Genomic DNA, 22421 nt, shown 5'->3' with positions numbered 1-22421 from the left:
TGTGGGCAAAAATGCCTTATTAATGAAAGAGGTCAGAGGAGAATAACTAGACTGTTTCCAACTGACAGGAAAACAGTAACTCAAATAACTATGTGTTACAACAGTGTTGAGCAGACGAGATCTCTGAATGCATACATGCCATTCCTTGAAATAGTTGGGCTACAGCAGTGGAAAGATCATGAACATACACTCTGTGGCCACTTCATTACGCATAGGAGGTACTTGATAGAGGGGACACTGAGTGTAGCTTTTATGCATTAGACTCATCTGATACTCAGTAACATTTTCTTTACAGTTAGTTTTTGAATTTATTTTATTACAAAACTTCAAACAGCAGCAAGGGATTCAACAATCACCATGGTGTTCTTAATTGAAGTAAGCAGATCCATCCTAGCAAAGACTCTGCCCTCCCGATGACCTGGTTTATTATTGTCACATGTATTGAGATACAGTGATAAACACTGTTTTGCATGCCATCATTTCCTTACAACAATGCATCATGGCAGACCAAGGAAAAACAATCACAGGATGCAGAATAAAGTGTTACAACAATAGAGAAGGTACAGTGTAGGCAAATAATAAAGTGTAAATTCATAATGAGATAGATTGAGAGGTGAAGACTCCATTTATCTTAACACAAAGGATTCTGCAAATGCAGGAAGTCTTAAGCAACACACTCAAAATTCTGGAGGAACTCAGCAAGTCCTAATGAAGGGTTTCGTCCCCCAACATCAACTGTTTATTCTCCTCCATAGATGCTCCTGACTTACTGAGTTCTTCTGGCATCTTGTGTGTGTCCATCTTATCATACTAGGGGACTTTTATTGTGGGATATAAGCTGAACCTGAGCCTGGGTGTACAAGCTTTCAGGATTATGTACCTTCTGCAAATGGGAGAGGATAGTAGAAAGAATACTCAGGTCTGGGATGATCTTTGATCATGTTGACTGCTTTACTGAGACAGTGAGATATGCAGACACAGTCCAGGGAGGGGAGGCTGCTTCATTATATGCCTAGCTATGTTCACAATCTTAGTCAGTTACAAAGAAAAATACGCCTTTTGGGGTCCTGAAAGCCCATTAACCTGAATACATTGTGAAGTCAATTTATTTGCAATAGAGTCTATTGACCCTTTTGTTTGGGGATCTGTACCTTTGAAGTAAAAAGTTGCCTACTTTTAATCTGAGCCTCTTAGATCACTGCAAAGCTTCCCATTTCATGAATAAAGCATTGGTTATGATTTTAAAAAATAACAGTTAGAGATATAATATTAATAAGTTGGTGGCTGTTCAAACCCTTAACTATGATGTGTGTGCAATTTCCTGTGACAACTCTCTCTCACTGGTTGCAACTCTCAGTCTGGAAAGTAATTTGAAATGTTATCTTCACTGTGCCACAAATGTCGGTGCAAACTCCAGCTTCCCAATACCAGGCCCTGAACATTCCCCCAGACCCGTCACTCTGCATTACTTATCCTCCTTGGATTTCCACCTGGAATCACCTGCTCCTCAGGAAAGAAGCACTTGATGGCTCTGGAGTTCAAAAGGATGAGACAGGATCTCATTAAAACCCTCTAAATCCCAAAAGACCTGGATAGAATGGAGATGCTGAGGGTTTCCATTAGCAAGAGAGCCCAGGATCTGAGAGCACGGCCTCAGAATAAAGGGAAATTCTATTAAAACCGAGATGAGGAGAAATTTTTTCAGAGGGTGGTGGATCTGTGGAATTTGTGGGAGGTGGAAGCCAAGTATTTGGGTGTACTTAAGAAAGAAATTGATAGGTTCTTGATTGGTAAGGGGGTTAATGGTTATAAGGAGAAGGCAGGAGAATGAGATTGAAGACTAAATCGGTCATGATTGAATGGTGAAACAGACACCATGAGCCGTGGCCTAATTCTGCACCTGTATCTTATGGTCCATGCCCAGCTTTTTGCCCCTTGGCCACTGACCATTCCTCTCTCACCAAATGCTCATACTTAGCCTCAGTCCAAGGCCACACATTTTCCGTTGCAAAAACAGTCTGACACCATTCCTGTAACATGCACAATATATGCATAATTTGTAATATTGGATGCGAACCTACCATCACATCCACCTGGCACACATGTTTGGATGTAGTAAAATTTTTATGTCTCTGTATCCAGGGAAGAGGAAAGAACTGAGTTTCTCATGAAAAGATGAAGGCGATTAGCAGCCCATTTTCATCCTCCCAATTATTATTTCCAAAGCCTTGAGCACACTTGTTCAAATTTCCCTATGTCACTCCTCACCATTTTTTTCTGGTCAGCTTCGGCAAGTATTCAGCCCTGCATAAATCAAATGTGATTACTAAGTCAAGAAATTAAGCCATTGTGCAGAAAATTTATTACTGTGGTGGAATAGAGTACAAGGAGAGCATCATGATCAATCTTTCATGATAGAATTTTATCTCAGTCTTGTCAACACTAGAAATAACACATCATTTACCTACTCACTGTCCTATTCCACCTATGTCTGCCTGTGATTATTCAATGGGTCTCTGTGAGACAGTAAGTCAACCATTTTGTGAAGGGTGATGTTATTGAAAAAAAACAAGTAATATTAATTTTAAAGAGTAATCATCAATAATATTGTATCTAATTGTATCCTAATGTAGGGTATTGGCCCAAAATGCTGAATATTTATTTCCCTCCATAGATGCTGCCTGATTTGCAGAGTTCCTCCAGCATTTTGTGTGTATTGGTCAAGATTTCCAGCACCTTTAGAATCTCTTGTGTTGAAGATGGAGTCACTCTTTTGCTTTTCTTCAATGGATAAGTAAAAATTGGACAGTCATAGCTTTTTGGGCTGCAGAGTTTCAAGATTTCAAATCCGCTGAATTTTATTGTCAAAAATGACAGCCCTAAAACTTAAGAAATAAGAGCAAAGACATCTGGCCCCTCAGTGCTCCCCCAGGATGGCTGATCTTCCACCACATTATCATTTTCTTGCCTGCAACACATATTCCTTTACTGCTCCATTATTTCAAAATCCACTGGTCTTAATTCTGAATGCTTTCAATGATGGAGCCTCCATATCTTCTGAGGAGGAACAGGGAAATCCTATTGATGTACACCCCACTGACTGAAAAAAAGTCTTCATTTCTGTCTAAGATGGACTATTTCTTATTTTGAATCTATGTACCATACTTCTCAGCTCCTGAATTAGAAGATAAAACCTGCTCGTACGCATCTTATTGAGCCTTATGAAAAAGTTACATGTTTCACTTAAATCATTGTTGATTCTTCTAAACCCTAAACAGAGGTGGTAGAACCAACTGAATCTCTCGTCATATGACAGTCATTAAAATAGAACAGACAGTTAGGTGGATCTATGCTGCAATGCCGCTATAGTACAGTATTTCCTCTGTTAGTTAAGAAAAGAAAAATTGCAGAGGGGTAAGCTCATCAAAGTGAGAAATTATGCTCATATCCTCTGGCAAGCATATGATCTCAAATTTAACCACTTCCGTTAACACTGTGTAACATACAAATCGTGTGACAGAACACCTGCACTGATCTTGAGCTAGCTTGAACCAGGCAAATTAACTTGACAGAAGATGTCACCTTGTTTAATGATAATTGGCAGGTTATGTGGCAACATACATCTGGTTGAGCTGGATACTTATTACTTGCTAATTGGTTTGACCTTATTAAGGAATTACTAAAATTATGATGATGATGAAGTATGACAGGGAATGCAAATCATTTCCGATCATTGCAGTTGAGAAGCATGGAGTTTTCTTTTAACCTGAAAAAATAGAAATTGCCGTATCATTACATCATGCATAAAGCATCACATATTAGTTACAGCCTTAAAGTCTTTGACTACTGTCTTAATGATTGACTTTTATGGTGGGGAAACATGGTTGTACTTATTACAATACTTTGGTAAGTATTATGAAATCCCACCTTTAGACAAAAAGTTGTACAAAGTAATTAATTTTGGTAGATTCTTCACAGTGAGGAAAATAACAAATGTTATCAACAGCCCCAGGGTATTTCATCATAATGGTGATCATTGTCTTAATGGGTGAGACTTACTGCAAGATATAAGGGAAGAATATTGAGTTCCTTAAGTTCTATGAAAGTTAACACAGGGTGATGTAAAAAAGGTTGGGTGTGGAGGTGCAGTAGGGGATTAATATAGTTATTCATTAGATATATAAGCCAAAATCTGTTGTCACCAAGTATTGAGAGCATGCAATCTTCAAGACATAATCTTGAATTTCAAACATTGCATGAATTTTCAGTAACACATTACTTCGAAAAACAGCTACACTCTCTTAAAAGATCCTAAAGATCAGTACTACTGTGGAGCAGAAGGAATTAGAAAGGTGTGAAAAAGAAGCTGGCCAAAATTGATTGGAAGGGGATACTAACAGAGATGACGGTGGAGAAATAATGACTGGAGTTTATGGGGGCAATTTGTAAGTCGCAGGATAGATATATCCCAAAGATGAAGAAGTATTCTAAGGACAGGTTGATGCAACCATAGCTGACAAGGGAAATCAAAGCAAAAGAGAAGGTATATAATATAACAAAAATAAGTGGGAAGTTAGAGGACTGAGAATCTTTTAAAAACCAACAGAAGCCAAATAAAAAAGCAATAAGGAGAGAAAAGATGAAATATGAAGGTAAGTTAGCCAATAATATCAAAGAGGACACCAAAAGATTTTTCAGATATATAAAGAATAAAAGAGAGGTGAGAGTGAACATCAGACTACTGGAAAATAATGGTGGAGAGGTAGTAATGAGGGGAAAAGGAATGGTAGATGAACTTAATACGTATGTTCCATCAGTCTTCACTATGAAAGACACTATCAGTATGCCAGAACTCAAGAGTTTCATGGGACAGAAGTGAGTGTAGTTGCTATTATTAAGGAGAAGGTGCCTGGGAAACTAAAATGCTTGATAGTAGATAAGTCACGTGGACCAGATGGACAACACCTCAGGGTTCTGAAAGAGGTACCTGTAATAGAGGCATTAGTAATGATCTTTCAAGAATCACTAGATTCTGTAATGGTTCAGAAGTATTGAAAAATTTCAAATATCACTCTACTCTTTAAGAAGGGAGGAAGGCAGAAAAAAAAGGATATTATAGGCCAGTTAGCCTAACCTCAGTGGTTGGGAAGATGTTGGAGTCCATTATTAAGGATAAGGTTTTTAGGTACTGGAGGCACATGATAAAGAAGGCCAAAGTCAGCATGGTTTCTTTAAGGGGAAATCTTACCTGACAAATCCATTGGAAATCTTTGAGGAAATAATAAGTGGGACAGACAAAAGAATCGTCAGTAGATGTTGCTTATTTGGATTTTCAGAAGGCCTTTGTCAAGATGCTGCACATGAGGCTGCTTAACAAGTGTCAAGGGACCAGATAGTCTGCAGAAGGACTTATATAGATTGGGAGAATCGTCAAAGATGTTGCAGATAGAATATAGTGTAGGGAAGTGTATGGTCATGAATGTTGATAGAAGAAACAAAGACATAGACTATTTTCCAAGCAGGGATTAAATTTAAAAATCAGAGGTTCAAAGGGACTTGAGAGCTTTTGTGCAGGATGTCCTAAAGGTTAACTTACAAGCTGAGTCGGTGGTATGGAAGGCAAATGCAATGTTAGTATTCATTTTGAGCAAAAAATATAAGAGCAAGGATATCATTCTGAATCTTTATAAAACTTCAAAAATTCCAAGTAAATTTATTATCAAAGTACATATATGTTACCATATACAACCCAGAGACTCATTTTCTTGTGGGAATATATGAGGGGTGATTGATATGTTCGTGGCCTAAGGTAGGAGTCAGTTTTAGAAAACCTAGCATATTTATTTTTCAACACAGTCCCCTCCTACATTTACACGCTTAGTCCAGCGGTCGTGGAGTATACGGATCTTGGACCTCCGTAAAGTGTCCACGGCAGGGGTGATTGATAAGTCTGTGTCCTAAGTTAGAAGGAGATGAGTTATACAGCTCTTGTTACATGTACATGAAGGTCAACTTTGAGTGATTATGCAGAAAGTTTGAAGTTAATAACATCTCGTTCTACTTTAGGCCACGAACCTATCAATCACCCCTGCTGTGGACATTTTCTGGAGGTCCAAGATCCATATGCTCCACAACCACTGGACTAAGTGTGTAACTGTAGGAGAGGACTATATTGAAAAATAAATGTGCTAGGTTTTCTAAAATTGACTCCTTCTACCTTAGACCACGAACTTATCAATCACTCCTCATACTGTTAAATCCAAGAAATCACAATGGAAGCAATGAAAGAGCGCACCCAACAACACAGACAAACTGTGGAAACACAAAAAAGAAAAGATATTACAATAAATAAATAAGCAATTAATATCAGAACATGAGGTGAAGAATCCTTGAAATTGAGCCCATAAGTTGCGGGAACAATTCAGTAATGGGGCAAGTGAAGCTATCCCCTCTGGTTCAAGAGCCTGTTGCTTGAGGGGAAATGACTTTTCCTGAACCTGGTGATGTGGGTCCTGAGGCTCCAATACCTTCTTCCTGGTGGCAGCAGTGAGGAGCAAGCATAGCCTTATGGTGGGATCTTTGATGATGTATGTTACTTTCCTACAACTTTGCTCCATGTAGATGTGCTCAGTGGTGTTGAGGGCTTTACCTGTTATGAATTGGGCCATATGAAACTACTTTTTGTAGGCTTTTCCTTTCAAAGGAATTGGTATTTCCATTCCAGGACATAATGCAACTAGGCAATATACTCTCCACCACATCTCTATTGGAGTTTGTCAAAGATTTACAGTAGATGACATGCCAAATCTTTGCAAATTTCTAAGGAAGTACATCTTTGGTCAGAATGCACTTGGAGTATTATGCACAGTTTTTGGCCCTTTATCTAAGAAAAGATATACTAGCATTGGAGAAAGTTCAGAAGATGTTAACGAAAATGATTCCAGGAATAAAAGGTTAAAATATGAGGGGCATTTGATGCCTCTGGACCTACACCCACTGGAGGGGGACCTCATTGAAAACTATCAAAAGTTGAAAGGCCAAGATAAAGTAGATGTGGAGAGGATGCCTATTATCGTGGGTGAGTCTTGAAGCAGAGAGCACAACTTCAGAATAGAGGGACATCCATTTAGAACAGATATGAGGAGGAATTTCTTGAGCTAGTGGGTGGTGAGTCTCTGGAATTCTTTGCCATGGACGGCTGTGGAAGCCAAGTCATTGAGGATATTTAAAGTGGAGGTTGATAGGTTCTTGATTAGTCAGGGAGTTAAAGGTTACAGGAGATGGTAGGAGAGTAGGGTTGAAAGGGATAATAAATGAGCCATGGTGGAACAGACTCAATGGGATGAATGGCCTTTTTCTGTTCCTAGGACATTCAATTATTGGTTGAATATAATGCTATCTTCTGATTGGTTTTTCACCTGGCACCAGCCCCCTCCTTCTTCAGTCCTGACGAAGGGTCTCGGCCCGAAATGTTGACTGCTCATTTCACCAGATGCTGCCCGACCTGCTGAGTTCATGCAGCTTCTTTGTACGTGTTGATTTGACCATAGCATCTGCAGTGTACTTTGTGTTTACCTTCTGGTCTAATGGATACTCTTCCAAAAAATAAGCAATTCTAGTCAGACTGAACCACCGTCAAAGCAAAGAAAAATTGTATCATTATCATCAAATTGGAATAGCACAACTGCATTGCAATTTACAAGTTGTCTGAACTGAAATATATTTTTTAAACTTGGAGCTTGAGAGCTTATTTTCATGGTAGATCTATTTTTCATGTATATGTCAATGTCATCAATAATGATACAGAGTTTGTAAATCTGTAATCGTGTTTCATGTACAAATCAATAGCTTCCTCCTGTATTCTAGACATGTTTAAAACATTGGCAAGGACGGTCCAATCAAATAAATATTATTGATATTTTTGGATACCTGGATCAACTCTTCATTGTCTGAAGTATGGCTGTTGTTGGCACTGATGTGTCATTATTGAGCAACATTTTATTTTCCTTTAGTGTTCCACTGTGATTACTGAAGTTAAGCACCCTTGGGACATTTTGTTTCATTAAAGGTAATGTTCATTGTAGGATATTGCTGCTGAATTTCTGGCTTTACACCCTAAAGCGGTGTGAATGCAGAACAATATATTTTTATGTGTATGTTATATGGACACGTAACTAGCTTTAATTTCTTATCCACCAATATTCCATTTTAAAATTCTTATTCTTTATTTTCACATCCATCCTTACCCTTGTGACCTCATCAAGCCTTGTAATCCCCTTGGGATCTCTGTACTGCACCAGTTCACATCTCCTTTGTCTTCCCAAGTTTTGTGGTTTCACCAACAAAAAGCATTCCTTCTGTTGTCCTTGGCCTAGGACAGGGGTCAGCAACCTTTACCACTGAAAGAGCCACTTGGACCCGTTTCCCACAGAAAAGAAAACACTGGGAGCCGCAAAACCCGTTTGACATTTAAAATGAAATAACACTGCATACAACGTTTTTTTTGCCTTTATGCTATGTATAAACAAACTATAATGTGTTGCATTTATGAAATTGATGAACTGCTGCAGAGAAAATGAAATTACATTTCTGCATGCAACAAAAACATTTTGAACTCCGAAAAAAAGACGTTGGGTTGAAAGTTACTTTTAAGTAAAATACTCAATGTCTATTTGAGTCCTTCTTGTATTTATGAAAAACGCCGAACATAAATTTTCCGCCAGCAGCAAACCAAAAATAACATCAGCCAGCTGTCAGCCTGAAAAATAAAAGGACTATTTCACTGAACAATGAAAAAATATGAATATACATAAAATAATAGGCAATTAAAATATTTATCATACTTGGTTAATGGGATTTCTGCTCCTGGACCTCAGCGCACAGCGTCTGCACATCAGGGCTGTATGACGTCACCTTCATCTTTACACAGGATCGCAAGCTGTCATCTGTGAGGCGTGCGCGATGTTTGTTTTTAATAAAGTTCATGTTGGAGAACACCTGCTCACTTACATATGTGGATCCAAAGATCGACAGGACTCAAAGCGCATACTTTTTAATGTTTACATAAATGTCGGGCATAGCATTCCATGTTTCGAACACAAGTTTGTCCGGTTTTGGAAGGTTTTCAATATCACTCCATTTGTGTTTCTGAGCAAGAACGGCCTTCTGACGGGCAACATCTTCAAGGTCTGCTGTCAAGCGTCTAAACTTGGACACCCATATGTCTTTGTCGGCTATGTCGGCCAGTTCCATCTCAAGATCAGGTTGACTCACACCTGCCAATGCAGTCGTATTCAGTAGGGAAGGATCGATGCTTAAGGGAGTGACCGGGAAGGATAATGTGTTTTTTTCCTCTCTGAACTCACAGAAGCGTTTCCCAAACGATGTTTGCATTGCGATGATTGCAGAATGTAAATACTCCAAAATTATCATGTCGTGACCTTGTTTGAACTCTCTCAAATTGGGGAAGTGAGACAAAGTGCCTTTCTGTAAATCTCTGGCAAGCACTGTCAACTTGCGCTCGAATGCCAAAACATCCTCCAACATGTGCAGGGCTGTACGTTCTTACCCCTGAAGAACTGTGTTCAGCGTGTTCAGGTGCGCTGTCATGTCTACCATGAAGTGTAGCTTTTCCAGCCACTCTGGCTGTTCCAGCTCAGGAAAGGTGAGCCCTTTGCTGCCCAGGAAAGTTTTCACTTCTTCCAGACACGCGACAAAGCGTTTCAGCACCTTCCGTCTGGACAGCCAGCGATAAAAACACGTTGTAGCGGTGTCAGTAAACTGCAGTCAAAGATAGCTTTATTCGAACTAAACAGCCTTGCTTTTAAGCCTCCCTCAACCCAGCCCCCATGGACGCAGATGCTACAAAAGACGCGTACTCACAAACCCCCGTAGGCTGTCTCCCTTAGCCGGAATGCTGGCTAATTGTGAGCCGTTTCGGATGTGCCAGGAAATGTGTCGCCACACTTAGATTGTACAAGATCACCATAATCTTCAAATTTAGAATTACATTTCAAAAGCTAACAAACTAACATAAAATACATTTTAATTAAATACTGACCAATTATTTCCCAAAGCCACAGGGAGCCGCAGCACAGAGGTGAAAGAGCCACAAATGGCTCGGGAGCCGCAGGTTGCCGACCCCCGGCCTAGGATCTGTAATTCCCTCCATCGCCCCACAGCTCTCTCTTAATTATATTACATGAAACTTACTTTTTTGACCAAGCATTTAGACACTCAAGCTAAAATTTTCTGAGATAGTTTGGTGTTAAATGTTGTTTTATTGTGCTCTTAAAAAACAGCTAGTTGCATTTAACTATATTCAAAACCACTAAATAAATGCAAGCTGTTGTTTTATCTCTGTTCTTTGAATTAAGTTAAAAGCTCCTCATTGTGCCAAAGTTTGATTGATTCCTCTTTACAGATTCCTTATTGGTTCCAGAATCAAGGGAATTGTATTTAATAAGATTATTAATATGCAGTTCAGCCATTAATGTAAATCTTTCACACATAGACAGATTGAACCTGATTATATTGCACAATTGATATGGAGGCATGTTTATCATTGGCACATTGCCCCACACTAAATATTAAAATATTCCAGATGAAAATACATTACACATAGTTTCATTCCTCTATATTAGAAAGTTATAGCGCTTCCCTGTGTAATAACGTTGTAAAGTTTTGTGTTCTGGTAAGAACTTTTGCAGAAGTTGTCAAGATCTGAAGTAGTGTTGCATTCACACGCATGCAGTTATTTGGATGAGGAGCCATTTACCCTTTGAAGTGGATGTAAAAGATCACATGGTATTTTTCAAACATTATGGAATAATTTCCATATATTTTAATCAGTATTTATTCTTCATCCAAAACCTCCATTAAATAGCCCTATGCATTTTTATTTTAATAATTTATTGGATGCAGGCCAGGATTTCTTATTCACCACTAATTGTCTTTGAGCTAGCAGTGGTAAATCAACTATTGCAATGCTTTGATGTATATCCTCTCACAGTGTCGCTGAGCAAAGAGAAACACAGAATTTAGATGCAGTAATAATGAAAGGACAGCAATATACTTGTAAATCAAAACAGCATGCTGGTTGGAGAGGAACGTGCCAGTGGTCGTGTCCCTTTGTGTCTGTTCCTTTGTCCTCCTCGCAGGTTTGGGAGCTGTAATTAGTGGAGCCACTGTGATGTATTTGGGAGATGGTAAACACTGAAACCACTGTGCTGGTGGCAAAGGGAATGGATGTTTAGGATCGTGGACATGGTGCCAACCTAGCAGGGTATCTTGTCCTTGATTTGTTGAGTTCTTAAATGTTGTAGGATTTGCTTTCATCCATGTAATAGAGAATATTCTATCACATTCCTGACTTGCTTCCCCCACTAATACACTTACTTGCCACTGTCAACATGATTTGATAGATGATGGGGGTGCTTTATAGTGCAGGGAAATTAATCACTCAATGGATCTTCTTTGAACTGCTTATACAGTATAACAACAGTATTTATGTGGCTGATCCTGGTGAGTTTTTGGCTAATGGTGATCCTTGGGATTATATGATGAAGGGATTAGTTGATGGTAATGACAAGAGATGTCAAGAGTAGGTGGTGAAGATAGCTATTGGTTGCCACTTACATACATAAATTTTATTTGCTTCTTATCGGCTCAACTAAAAGATGCTGGAAAAATCTCAGCAAGTCAGGCATTATCTGTGGAATAGGAAGCAGCTAACCTTACATGTTGAAGGCTCTTCATCAGAACTGTTGAATATTTTCATTTATCAGATTGCAGCTGAATGTTAGCTCAGTCTTGTTCTGTGCAATCTTGTACTGCTGTTTTATTTCTGAATAAATAATAAGAGTTGAACACTGAAGAATGAAAAGGGGACTTCACCATTTCTAATCTTACGATGGAAAGAAGTGCTTGAAGATTGTTGGACCTGGTTACTGCCCTGGAAAACTCTTCACTCAACCATTTTCCTTTGTGTAAGCCCATAACTATTCCATGCCCCTTTGTGGCTTTTGACTTCAGCTGGACCAGAGTTTCACAAAAAATGTTGGCCAAAAAGAACTACAGTCTACAAATCAGTGAATTTGAATGAATCAAGCACAGTTGAAATAGACAAATCAATTGCCTTTGTTCTTGTTATGAGTTCAAAGGAATGGTAGTTATCATTTTGTGAAGCTGCTCTGTATCCTCCATTTTGTGAACTACTTTTGCTTGCCTGTATTAGTGTTTTAATGTAGAGGGAATGAAGCTCCAGGAAATCTGCTGGACTAGGGATAATTTCCAAATGAGAAGTTATTTGTGAGGTGTTCTTTGGTAGAATATAATATACAAGTTAGTGAATGGTAGGGTCTGTGCCTGCCCTGAGTGATTTAAGTAGGTTAATGGTTTCGTAATTGATTTAGAACAAAGATCGATAAATTACCAATTATTACTTGTGAGGAGTCCAATAAATGGATGCTGGCATGGACCAGAGCCAAATAGAAGGTGGCATAGACCTTCAGTCAGATGACCTACAGCTGAGACTGAAATGTAACATTTAAACTAGTAAGGGAAGAAAATAAAAGTGGAGGCTTTGAATGCAAAGCAGCAACAATTCTGCAGAGACCGACCATTGCAGATGTGGATTACCCAATGGACATGTGGAGATTAGATCGAGTCCACGAGGAACACCTTGCCATCATAGACTCCTCTCCTGGGTATACATTTTATATTCTTTGACTGTTCATGGAGAGTCAGGGAAACTTAATAGGTGTGCCCACAGGCATTTTAGTATCAGAATCAGATTTAATGTCACTGCCAAATGTCATGAAATTTGTCAGTTTTATGACAGCAGTACAATAAAATACATTATAAACAAATATAGAGAAAAAGACTGTTACATTTCCTATATACTGTATATGTGTCTATTAATAGTCAAGTTAAAACGAATAGTGCAAATTACAGAAATAAAAAGTAGTGATATCATGTTCATGGGTTCAATGACCATTTAGAAATTAGATGGCAGAGGGGAAGAAGCTGTTCCTGAATCGCTGAGTGTGTGCCTTCAGGCTTCTGTAGCTCCTTCCAAACAGTAACAGTGTGATAAAGGCATGCTCTGGGCAGTGGGGATCCTTAATGATGGATGCTACGTTCCAGTCCTGAGGCTCCATTCCTTGAAGATGGCTTGGATGCTACAAAGGCTGGTACTCATGATAGAGCTGACCAATTTACAAGTTTCTGCCAATTATTTTGATCTTCTGCAGTAGCCCCTGCCCCGACACCCCTGTACCAGATGGTGATGCAGCCAGTCAGAAAGCTCTCCACAGTACATGTGTAAAATTTTTGAGTGTTTTAGTTGAAAAACCAAACCTTCCTAACACTGAATGCAAGGTTGTTGCTGTGACACCATTCAACTAGCTAATATATCTCACCCCTGTATGCCTTTTTGTCTCCATCTGAAGTTCTGCCAGCAATGCTTATATCATCGTCAAATTTGAAGATGGAACTTGAGTTATGCCTAGCTACGTAGTCATGGTATAGAGTGAGAAGAGCAGTGAGCTACGCACACCTCTGTGGGAGTAGCAGTGTTAATTGTCAGCAAGGTGGAGGTGTTATTTCCAATCCATACAAATTGTGGTCTTTGAGAATCCAGTTGCACAGTGAAGTACAGAGGCCTAGGTTCTGCAGCTTCTCGATCAGGACTGTAGGAATGATGGTGTTAAATGCTGAGCTATAGTCAATAAGCAGCATCCTGACAGAGTTATTGCAATGTCCTTGTGATCAAAGACTGCGTGGAGAGCCATTGAGATAGTGTTTGCTGTAGCCCAATTGTGGCAATAGGGAAATTGCAGTGGGTCCAGGTCCTTCCTGAGACAGGTGTTGATTCTAGCCAGGACCAACCTCTCAAAACATTTCCTCACCGTAGATGTGAGTGCTACTGGACAATAGTCATTAAGGCAACTTCACTCTACTCTTCTTGAGCACTGGTATAATTGTTGCCTTTTTGGAGCAGTTGGGAACTTCCCACAGAGAGATTGAAAATGTCTTTGAGCACTCCGCCAGTTGGCTGGCACAAATTTTCAGAGCCTTACCAGGTACTCCATCAGACCCTGCTGCCTTGTAATGGTTTACCATCTTGAAAGACAGCCTGACGTCAGCCTTCAAGACGGAGGTCACAGGGTCATCAGATGCTGTGGGGATCTTCACATCAGTGGTTTTATTCTCCCTTTCAAAACCGCTATAAATGGCATTGAGCTCATCTGGTAGTGAAGCATCGCTGCAATTCATGACATTGCCTCTAACCTCTCCCAGAATTGTTTCTTGGCTCTTGAAATAGCCTTCCACAAGTCATACCTGGTGTTCTTATATAGCCCTGGATCACCAGACTTAAATGCTACAGATCTAGCCCTCAGCAGACTATGGACCTCCTGGTTCATCCATGGCTTTTGGTTTGAGAATGTACAGTAAGTTTCGTAGGCACACACTCATTCACACAGGTTGCTGATAACTGTGGAATACACATCCAGGTTCAAAGATGACTTCCTGAATACAGTCCAATCCACCGATTCAAAGCAGCTCTCTAAGTGCTCCTGTGCCTCCCTGGCCCTCACTACTGGTGCTGCAGTCTTTAGTCCCTGCCATTACTCAGGGAGTAGAGGTACAGCCAACTGGTCAGAGTGGGTGAGGGATAGCACGGAAAGTGCTTTTAATGGTAGCATAACAGTGGTCCAGTGTGTTCTTTCCTCTAGTGCTACAAGTCATTTGTTGATAATAATTATTTGGTGACTTTATCAAGCTAGCCTGGTTAAAATCCCCAAAGATGAAGGGGAAGGTATCAGGATGTGCTGTTTCATGCCCGTTGATTACATTGCTCAGTTTGACATTAGCTTAAGGTGGAATATACACCACTGTCAAAATGATGGCTGAAATCTCCTGTGGTATATAAGCAGGCTGGCACTTAATTGCGAGGTATTCCAGGTCTGCTGAATGATATTGGGATGTCACCAACACATTAGTACACAACAAGGAGTTGATCATGAGGCATATATCTCCACCTTTGATTTTGAGAGACTCACTGACCTATCTTGACGACGTATTATGAACCCGCCAATTCAAATTGTTGCATTCAGCACAGAAGGGGCTAACCAAGATTCTGTAAGACAAAGAACACACATGTACCTAACGTCCCTCTGATACAGTACCCTAGCTCGGAGATTGTTAATTTTATTTACCAGAAACTGTACGTTTGCCTAGCAAAATTGTTGGTATTGGGAGTTGAAAAAGTTACTTTTTAAACGCACCATCAGACCAGCACATCGAACCCTTTATCACCGGCAGCTTCCTAAAGGAGCAGTGTGCCGGCCACAATCTGATCTATTCAATCACATTAAAACTTCAACCTGACTGTACACATCATAGTTGCAGTTATGGCTCTCAGCTGTATAAGCCTAAAATAAGAATATTTGATGTCTTCCATCAGTTTCAATGAGAGGTGCCTTTCAGGTGTTGGCATCCTGGAAGTGAACATATTTGGTTGTGTAAATTCACATGCCTTTTCGTTGATACAAGAGAAGTGCTTGTCTGTAAATACAGATTCTCGCTGTGCCCAACTGATCATTTTACTAAGAGGTGATCCTTGTAACAAAATGCTACCTTGATGTTAAAGGCAGTCATTCTTTCCTCCCTGCAGAAGTTCAGACCTTTGTGTCTATGGATTCTGTGCTGTATGTATATATGTAACTGTGTTAACAAGAGCTCTAGAACCTGGGCCTCTGTACGTCCCTCTGCAAATGGACACTCAACTTCTTAATCAGAAGACCACAATCTTTGGAAATGTCATCTCTCTACTTCATTGACAATCAACAGGCACATCAGGGATACGTGCTTAGCCCACTTCACTTCACACATGACTGTGTGGCTAGGTACAGCTCAAATGCCATCTATAAATTTGCTGATGATACAACCATTGTCAGCAGAATTAGAGGGCGTACAGGGGTGAGATATATCAGCCAGTTGACTGGTGTCCCCACAACACCCTTGCACTCAACATCAGTAAAACCAAAGAACTGATTGTGGATTTCAGAAAGGGCAAGATGAGGGAGCACACACCAGTCCTCATAGAGGGATCGGAAGTGGAGAGGGTGAGCAATTTCACAATCCTGGGTGTCAATATCTCTGAGGATCTAACATATTGATGCAGCTACAAAGAAGGCATGAGAGCGGCTATATTTCACCAGGAGTTTGAGGAGATTTGGTAAGCCACCAAAGACTCACAAATTTCTACAGATGTACTGTGGAGAGCATTCTAACTTGCTGCATCACCATTGGTGGGCAGGAGGCTGTTGGGAGCAACTGTACAGAATCAAACAAGCTGCTGAGAGTTTAATCTCTTATCATGGGCGTTAGTCTCCATTGTATCCAGACCAGCTTCAAGGAGCAATGCCCCAAAAAGGTGGCGTCCATCATTAAGAACCCCCATCACCCAGGTCATATCTTGGTCTCATTCTCCGTCTGAAGGCACAGACTCAATGATTCAGGAACAGCTTCTTCCCCTCTGCCATGAATTTCTGAACGGACATTGAACCCATGAACACTACCTCACTCCTTGTTTATTTCTATTTTCACACTATGTGTTTTTTTATCGATTTTATATGTATATATACTGTAATTCACAGTTTTCCCCTCTATTATTATACATTGCAATGTACTGCTGCCATAAAGGCAACACATTTACAACATATGCCGGTGATATTTAAGCCGATTCTGATTCTGAGATTAAACCGGAGGATAATAGGTCGAATGAGTACAGAAGAGAGATAGCTTTTGTTGGCTGAGCAATAACACAACAACAAACTTGAACTCAGCATCAGCAGGACAAAGGAACTGATGGTGCCCTTCAGGAAGGGGACATTGAGGGAGACTCGTCAGCCCTCATTGAGGGATTGGTGGTTGAAGGGTAAGCATGTTCATGTTCCTGGGCATCTTCTCAGAGGATCTATCCTGGCGCAACACATTGACGCAATCATAAAGAGGGCACTCCAGTGGATTTCTGTTAATTGGTCCACTAGTTATGTAGGCCAGCTGCCTATTTGGGCTAACTCTTAAAGAACATAAACCAATCAAGAAAATAGCTGAATATCCTTCATTTATTTGGGAGACTATGTCACTTAATTGGGCCAGGAGACTGTTTATAGCTAGCATCCATTGCCTGCACTTGCATAGTCGTTAGACACTACACCGTGCTTAGAGTGGGTTTTTTTTTAATAGCATCAGTTGCAAGTATCTGTGTTCAAAAAGCAGTGATTTTTATCATTTACAGTGCATGAGAAGTAAGTAGTAAGATAATTCTGAACCGGTTTGCTCACCTTGTTTTCCAAACATTCAGGCTTGGAGATGCTAGAAATGGCCGAGAGTGAAAATGAAGTGATCTCAGTACTTCAGCAAGTTAGGAGCTATGAAGAATTTGAAGGTATCATCTAGAATGTTACAATGATAATGTTACAAGTACAATGTTACAACTTTAGTAAACTATTTAAGAACTTTTTAAAAGCTATTTATTAATGCTTTTTGGGAGGGTGATTTTAGATGCATATCATATTTATACTGAGTTAAATACTGTATGTAATTAGTTTTGCTACAATAAGTGTATGGGACACTGGAAAATGTTGAATTTCCCCTTGGGGATGAATAAAGTATCTATCTATGAAAATGAAGATTTGGAGGATGCAATCATCGATTAACACTGTATGAAGGCAGTCCATTATCTACACTAGGTGCCTACGCTGATTTTGTTCATTTACAGTCAATCAAAAGAAAAAGACAGCAAAAGGATAGTGGATTAATTCCTCCACTGACAACTATTAGGAACTAATATAGTTTCATGATACTGTTGTAATATTGATAGTGATCTAATTTGTTCAGTACTTCATTTAAATACATTATTTGCTGCTCAGTTAAATGGTAGTTTGTATTTTTTATACCTTTTTAACTATTTCCCTGAATCTCTGGTTAATTGGAGCTGCTGCTTATTTATGCTAAACTGTACTGGTCCTGAAAGGGTCACAATTAATTGGAATCCATTGTACTTCATTAGGAGATTGGGTATACCACCAAAGACTTTACCATATTTCTATATACTGTGGAGGGCATTCTAATTGACTGCTTCACTGTCTGGTATGGCAGCTCCAATGTGCAGGTTCGAAACAGGCTGCAGACTCAGCCGGCTCCATCTCAGATACCACCCTCCCCACCATGGAGAATATCTACAAAAGGCGTCCATCATTAAAGGCCCTCAACTTCTAGTACATGCTCTTTTCTCATTAATACCATCAAAGCGAAGGTACAGGAGCCTGAGCACCCACACTCAATGTTTTGCTCACTACCTGAATTAATTCCATATTAACCTCATCAGATGAACAGCTTCTTCCCTTCCCCTGTCAGATTTCCATGAATGCTACCTCACTTTTCCTCTTTTGCAGTTTTTACTTATTGTAACTTGAAGCAATTTTTATGCTCGCACTGTATTGTTGCCACAGAACAACACATTTCACAGCAAACATCAGTGCTAATAAACCTACTTCTGATTCATACTGTGTAGTAGGCCTCTGTGGTTTAAAATTATAATGGTTAAATTAGTGCATTAACTATCCAGAGCCCCAGAAGGGTAATACTGAGATTTCAAATTCAGTCAGATTGCAAAACCCATTTAGTTCACTAATACCTCATTCAGAAAGAACATTCTTAATTCTGGCCTAGTCTGGCCCGAAGTAAATTTGTGGAAACTGCTGTCTGAAAAGGTCCAGCCACTCCAGGACAACCTCTTCAAGGGTAAACTGAGCAATCATCTCACAGTTAATTAGAAAATAAATTAAGGGGGCTACTCAACTTCTTTATAAGATACAAACAGTAAATTACCTTTATAAAAATACAGCTGAGCTGGAGACATGTTGAAGAATTTTTAACAAAAATATCATATAGATTTCACAATACAGTTACAATCTGGTGGACACACATCACTCTCAGCCCTTACTACCTTAAAAAAAAACAGGGCCATTTACATTTTAGCAATAACACCTTGGTACATTGACATTTTTTCTCTGAGTTATTTGCTTTAGCCTTGGGTCTTTGCTCTTTTATGTGGTGTCCATTTGAATTAGCTATTGCTGAATCTGTTTCTAAATTACTGGCAGGAATACAGCTTTCCACAAATCATGTCTATAAAATACGTAATCCAGTATTTCTGACCCCTGCTACGTGAATTAGTTCCATATTAACCTCATCAAATTCATCTGTTCTGGTGTATCTGCCTGAATATTAAGTAAAATTATGTTATTCACAACAATCACTCCAGCATACGGCATAAGTTATCATTGTTAATGACTGTCCTCTGTGGCTTTACTATAACCTCACATTCTCCCATAATTACTGGTCTAGACATCTATGTGTATTGACCTGAGCACTCGGGAATTTCTGAATATGCTTTGCTTTCAGCCTGCAGTTGGTTTTGCTGTATTTAATTGGGCAATGCCTCAGTCACCTCATGCACTGCCCGTGTCTTTCTCATAGTCCAATTAATTGCCCTTTAAATTAATTTGTCGATGACGCTGCCTTCTATCCTGATTGTCCAAAATAGTGTGAATAAAATAAATCCTTTTAATACCATTTACACTGGATTAGTCACAATACACATTATATGTTGCCAGCTGCCACATATTTTTAGTCATTAATCCCGTGATATTAAGAGTAGAAGCTCACTTCAGTTGCTGGCAGATTCACAGAGAAGCACACATCAGATTTATTAATGAAAAGCATTCAACTCTGAAATAGCAGAGACCGTTGGAGAATTAAATAAACAAAATACTGCTGAAAAAAATACCAACAGGTGCAGTTAATCAAGAGGAGGAAAATAAAGAACAAGAGGAGACTCTTGTCAAAGCAAAGGTAGTGTCTGTTCTTTCTTTAAATGGAAATCAAGGTAACTATTCCATCACAGCTGGCGTAGGCACATAAACCAACTCATTGTATCCATTAGTGTCTGCTTTTCATACTCAAATTGCAGATGCAAGCAATTTAACCCAGATTAGATTGTACTGGCAATCATTTTCAGGTGAAATTGTCCTTGTCAGGAATTTACACTGAATACATTGATGTGCATTTCATCTTGGGGCATCTGATAGATTCTGAGTATTAGCTGCACACTTAGACAACAGGAGTTACCTGCTGTATGTCACACCCAAATGGATTTTTTGTATACACACAGATCTTGCTCATGTGATGCCCTGGTTAAGATTTCTACTGCTATGCTGTGAAGTGTTTTATGATAGCAGTTTTCTGTAAAAGCAGTGTGTCCTGCTGGTGAAGGTGTCTTGGTTTTGGCTGAAGGTACGGAGCCATGTTGTTCAACTTAGGAATGTTGTGTCCGCCAGTCAGGATGGTGGGATGGAGAAAAGATTCCAGAAAGTGATGGGCAGCGAAAGATTTCTGACAGATAGTAGTCAAGGTTCATGACCCTTTGATGGGTGATGCAGAGAGGAGAGAACAGGGAAGGTGCCCAGAGAATCCCATCTGAAGGGAAGAGATGAAGGAGTCCAAGAAGAGAAGTTCTACCTGTGATTGGTGATGAGAATTCAACGTTGTGAGTCAAGCGATACACCCGACCACTACAGACATTTATGTGCACATTTAGACTGGTTCAGTTGTAATGGGCCCTTTTATTTATTTATTCTTTTCTTTTTCTTATTAACTGATAAAGCTGAAATTGATAAATATACTTTCTTTATACTTCTATGCTGCTGTATGAACTGTTATTTCTTGGCGACTAATAATTATGTATGGGCAGTATTAACACATCATTTGCACAAATCAAGGTGTTTTGAGTTGGAATTTCCAACACTCCTGTTCGGTTGAACCCCAGATCATACCAACCCGAGATGTATATTGTTTAGAAAGGTGGCGTGCTCTCCACTGAATTACGTGGCTCTTTGCAGTGTTAGTTAATGAGCCAAGCTGGCATACGAGCTCCGACAAGGGGTTACACACATTTGTGGAGTGAGAATTAGAGTCACAGAAAAGTACAGCCCTGCTAGTCCATGCCAAACCATTTAAACCGCCTAGTCCCATCGACCTGCACTTGAACCAAAGCCCTCTGTACCCCTGCCATCAATGTACCTATCCTATCTTCTCTTAAACATTGAAATCAAGCTCGCATGCACTACTTGCGCTGGAAGCTCACTCCACACTCTCACAACCCATTGAGTGAAGATAATTTCCCTCGTGCAACATTCACAAACTGTTGGAGGAACTCAGCAGGCCCGGCAGCATCGAGTAAGCAGTTAACATTTTGCGCTAAGACCCTTCGTCGGGACTGGAAAGGAAAGGGGAAAAATTCAGAATAAGGTGAGGGGAAAGGAGGAAGAAGTACAAGGTGGCAAGTGATAGGTGAAACCAGGAGAGAGCGAGGGGGCGAAGTAATTAGCTGTGGTTGATTGGTGGAAGAGATAAGGGCTGAAGAAGGGGAAATCTCATAGGAGAGAGCAGAAGACGATGGAAGAAAATGAAGCAGGAGGAGCACCAGAGGGAGATGATGGGCAGGTAAGAAGAAAAGATGTGAGAAGGAAGCATTAAGGAGAAAGGAGAAAAAATGGAGGGGGGGGGGTAATTAATGGAAGTTCAAGAAATTGATGTTCATGTTATCAGCTTGGAAACTAACCAGATAGAATTCAAGGTTTTGCTTCTGCTACCTGAGTGTGGCCTTATCGTGGCAGTAGAGGAGGCCATGGACTGAATGGGAATGGAAAGTAGAATTGAATTGGGTGGCCACCAGGAAATCCCACTTTTTGAGGCAGACGAAGTGAAGGTGCTCAACGAAGTGGTCACCCAATCTAAGTTCGGTCTCACCGATATACAGGAGGTTTCCCCTCATGTTGTTCACCTTTCAACCTTAACCTATGATCTCTAGTTGTAATCCCACCCAACAATTCAAGGAGTTCAAGAAGGAGATTAGGAGAGCCAGAAGGGGCCATGGGAAGGCCTTGACAGGTGGGATTAAGGAAACCCCCATTCAACCCCATATATTCAGCAAGTATGTGAAGAGCAAGAGGATAGGATGTGAAAGACTAGGACCTATCAAGTGTGACAGTGGGAAAGTATGTATGGAACAGGAAGAAATAGCAGAGGAACTTAATGAGAACTTTACTTCAGTGTTCACTATGGAAAAGGATCTTGGTGATTGAAGTGATGACTTGCAGCAGACTGAAAAGCTTGAGCATGTAGATATTAAGAAAGAGGATGTGCTGGAGCATTTAGAAAGCATCAAGTTGGATAAGTCGCCGGAACTGGATGACCAGGCTACTGTGGGAGGCAAGAGAGGAGATTGCTGAGCCTCTGGCTATGATCTTTGCATCATCAACGGAGATGGGAGAGGTTCCAGAGGA

The 22421-nt window shown here is 40.0% G+C and overlaps 1 protein-coding gene across 1 annotated transcript in view; it reads right to left on the bottom strand.

Moving 5' to 3' along the window:
• Positions 1–2558: 2558 nt before the first annotated feature.
• Positions 2559–22421, bottom strand: part of LOC132380327 (uncharacterized) — a 107493-nt gene continuing 87630 nt past the window's right edge. Inside the window, exon 3 of the mRNA XM_059949078.1 lies at positions 2559–3766. The gene's annotated coding sequence lies outside the window, so the exon portion shown is untranslated. The remainder of the gene's footprint in view (positions 3767–22421) is intronic.

The sequence above is a fragment of the Hypanus sabinus genome, chromosome 23 (genome assembly GCF_030144855.1).
Source record: "Hypanus sabinus isolate sHypSab1 chromosome 23, sHypSab1.hap1, whole genome shotgun sequence".
NCBI lineage: Eukaryota > Metazoa > Chordata > Chondrichthyes > Myliobatiformes > Dasyatidae > Hypanus > Hypanus sabinus.
The sequence above is the reverse complement of the archived record's forward strand: the minus strand, read 5'-3'. Positions and strand labels throughout refer to the sequence as shown.